Source organism: Anopheles marshallii, assembly GCF_943734725.1.
Source record: "Anopheles marshallii chromosome X unlocalized genomic scaffold, idAnoMarsDA_429_01 X_unloc_4, whole genome shotgun sequence".
Classification (NCBI taxonomy): domain Eukaryota; kingdom Metazoa; phylum Arthropoda; class Insecta; order Diptera; family Culicidae; genus Anopheles; species Anopheles marshallii.
Window position 1 is genome coordinate 174,019 of NW_026525887.1, and position 3,783 is coordinate 177,801.

The window sequence follows — 3,783 nt, forward strand, 5'->3', positions numbered from 1 at the left end:
GGTGGGTGGTAGGTAATGGGTGTCAGTAATGGGTGGGTGGCTGAGGTGGTGGGAGGTAGGGTGGGTGGTAGGTAGGAGGTAGGGTGGGTGGTAGGTAATGGGTAACTGGTAGGTTGTGGGTGAGAGGCTGACACGGGGTGGTGGGAGGTAGGTGGGAGGTAGGGTTGGTGGTAGGTAATGGGTGACTGGTAGGTTGTGGGTGGATGGCTGACACGGGGTGGTGGGTGGTAGGTGGGTTGTTGGTGGGTGGCTGAGGTGGTGGGAGGTAGGGTGGGTGGTAGGTGGGAGGTAGGGTGGGTGGTAGGTAATGGGTGACTGGTAGGTTGTGGGTGGATGGCTGACACGGGGTGGTGGGTGGTAGGTGGGAGGTAGGGTGGGTGGTAGGTTATGGGTAACTGGTAGGTTGTGGGTGGATGGCTGACACGGGGTGGTGGGTGGTAGGTGGGAGGTAGGGTGGGTGGTAGGTAATGGGTGACTGGTAGGTTGTGGGTGGATGGCTGACACGGGGTGGTGGGTGGTAGGTGGGAGGTAGGGTGGGTGGTAGGTAATGGGTGACTGGTAGGTTGTGGGTGGATGGCTGACACGGGGTGGTGGGTGGTAGGTGGGAGGTAGGGTGGGTGGTAGGTAATGGGTGACTGGTAGGTTGTGGGTGGATGGCTGACACGGGGTGGTGGGTGGTAGGTGGGAGGTAGGGTGGGTGGTAGGTTATGGGTAACTGGTAGGTTGTGGGTGGATGGCTGACACGGGGTGGTGGGTGGTAGGTGGGAGGTAGGGTGGGTGGTAGGTAATGGGTGACTGGTAGGTTGTGGGTGGGTGGCTGACACGGGGTGGTGGGTGGTAGGTGGGAGGTAGGGTGGGTGGTAGGTAATGGGTGACTGGTAGGTTGTGGGTGGGTGGCTGACACGGGGTGGTGGGTGGTAGGTGGGAGGTAGGGTGGGTGGTAGGTAATGGGTGACTGGTAGGTTGTGGGTGGATGGCTGACACGGGGTGGTGGGTGGTAGGTGGGAGGTAGGGTGGGTGGTAGGTTATGGGTAACTGGTAGGTTGTGGGTGAGAGGCTGACACGGGGTGGTGGGTGGTAGGTGGGAGGTAGGGTGGGTGGTAGGTAATGGGTGACTGGTAGGTTGTGGGTGGGTGGCTGACACGGGGTGGTGGGTGGTAGGTGGGAGGTAGGGTGGGTGGTAGGTAATGGGTGACTGGTAGGTTGTGGGTGGGTGGCTGACAGGGGGTGGTGGGTGGTAGGTGGGAGGTAGGGTGGGTGGTAGGTAATGGGTGACTGGTAGGTTGTGGGTGGATAGTTGACAGGGGGTGGTGGGTGGTAGGTAGGAGGTAGGGTGGGTGGTAGGTTATGGGTAACTGGTCGGTTGTGGGTGAGAGGCTGACACGGGGTGGTGGGTGGTAGGTGGGAGGTAGGGTGGGTGGTAGGTAATGGGTGACTGGTAGGTTGTGGGTGGATGGCTGACAGGGGGTGGTGGGTGGTAGGTGGGAGGTAGGGTGGGTGGTAGGTAATGGGTGACTGGTAGGTTGTGGGTGGATGGCTGACACGGGGTGGTGGGTGGTAGGTGGGAGGTAGGGTGGGTGGTAGGTAATGGGTGACTGGTAGGTTGTGGGTGGATGGCTGACACGGGGTGGTGGGTGGTAGGTGGGAGGTAGGGTGGGTGGTAGGTAATGGGTAACTGGTAGGTTGTGGGTGAGAGGCTGACACGGGGTGGTGGGTGGTAGGTGGGAGGTAGGGTGGGTGGTAGGTAATGGGTGACTGGTAGGTTGTGGGTGGGTGGCTGACACGGGGTGGTGGGTGGTAGGTGGGAGGTAGGGTGGGTGGTAGGTAATGGGTGACTGGTAGGTTGTGGGTGGATAGTTGACAGGGGGTGGTGGGTGGTAGGTAGGAGGTAGGGTGGGTGGTAGGTTATGGGTAACTGGTCGGTTGTGGGTGAGAGGCTGACACGGGGTGGTGGGTGGTAGGTGGGAGGTAGGGTGGGTGGTAGGTAATGGGTAACTGGTCGGTTGTGGGTGAGAGGCTGACACGGGTTGGTGGGTGGTAGGTGGGAGGTAGGGTGGGTGGTAGGTAATGGGTGACTGGTAGGTTGTGGGTGGGTGGCTGACAGGGGGTGGTGGGTGGTAGGTGGGAGGTAGGGTGGGTGGTAGGTAATGGGTGACTGGTAGGTTGTGGGTGGGTGGCTGACAGGGGGTGGTGGGTGGTAGGTGGGAGGTAGGGTGGGTGGTAGGTAATGGGTGACTGGTAGGTTGTGGGTGGGTGGCTGACACGGGGTGGTGGGTGGTTGGTGGGAGGTAGGGTGGGTGGTAGGTAATGGGTGACTGGTAGGTTGTGGGTGGGTGGCTGACAGGGGGTGGTGGGTGGTAGGTGGGAGGTAGGGTGGGTGGTAGGTAATGGGTGACTGGTAGGTTGTGGGTGGGTGGCTGACACGGGGTGGTGGGTGGTAGGTGGGAGGTAGGGTGGGTGGTAGGTAATGGTGACTGGTAGGTTGTGGGTGGGTGGCTGAGATGGTGGGAGGTAGGGTGGGTGGTAGGTAATGGGTGACTGGAAGGTTGTGGGTGGGTGGCTGACAGGGGGTGGTGGGTGGTAGGTGGGAGGTAGGGTGGGTGGTAGGTAATGGGTGACTGGTAGGTTGTGGGTGGATGGCTGACACGGGGTGGTGGGTGGTAGGTGGGAGGTAGGGTGGGTGGTAGGTAATGGGAGACTGGTAGGTTGTGGGTGGATGGCTGACACGGGGTGGTGGGTGGTAGGTGGGAGGTAGGGTGGGTGGTAGGTAATGGTTGACTGGTAGGTTGTGGGTGGGAGGCTGAGGTGGTGGGAGGTAGGGTGGGTGGTAGGTAATGGTTGACTGGTAGGTTGTGGGTGGGTGGCTGAGGTGGTGGGAGGTAGGGTGAGTGGTAATGGGTGACTGGTAGGTTGTGGGAGGGTGGCTGACAGGGGGTGGTGGGTGGTAGGTGGGAGGTAGGGTGGGTGGTAGGTAATGGTTGACTGGTAGGTTGTGGGTGGGTGGCTGAGGTGGTGGGAGGTAGGGTGGATGGTAGGTAATGGTGACTGGTAGGTTGTGGGTGGGTGGCTGACAGGGGGTTATGGGTGGTAGGTGGGAGGTAGGGTGGGTGGTAGGTAATGGTTGACTTGTAGGTTGTGGGTGGGTGGCTGACACGGGGTGGTGGGTGATAGGTGGGAGGTGAGGTGGGTGGTTGGTAATGGTTGACTAGTAGGTTGTGGGTGGGTGGCTGACACGGGGTGGTGGGTGGTAGGTGGGAGGTAGGGTGGGTGGTAGGTAATGGGTGACTGGTAGGTTGTGGGTGGGTGACTGACACGGGGTGGTGGGTGGTAGGTGGGAGGTAGGGTGGGTGGTAGGTAATGGGTGACTGGTAGGTTGTGGGTGGATGGCTGACACGGGGTGGTGGGTGGTAGGTGGGAGGTAGGGTGGGTGGTAGGTTATGGTTGACTTGTAGGTTGTGGGTGGGTGGCTGACACGGGGTGGTGGGTGGTAGGTAGGAGATAGGGTGGGTGGTAGGTTATGGGTAACTGGTAGGTTGTGGGTGGGTGGCTGAGGTGGTGGGAGTTAGGGTGGGTGGTAGGTAATGGTTGACTGGTAGGTTGTGGGTGGGTGGCTGAGGTGGTGGGAGGTAGGGTGGATGGTAGGTAATGGGTGACTGGTAGGTTGTGGGAGGGTGGCTTACAGGGGGTGGTGGGTGGTAGGTGGGAGGTAGGGTGGGTGGTAGGTAATGGTTGACTGGTAGGTTGTGGGTGGGTGGCTGAGGTGGTGGGAGGTAGGGTGGGTGG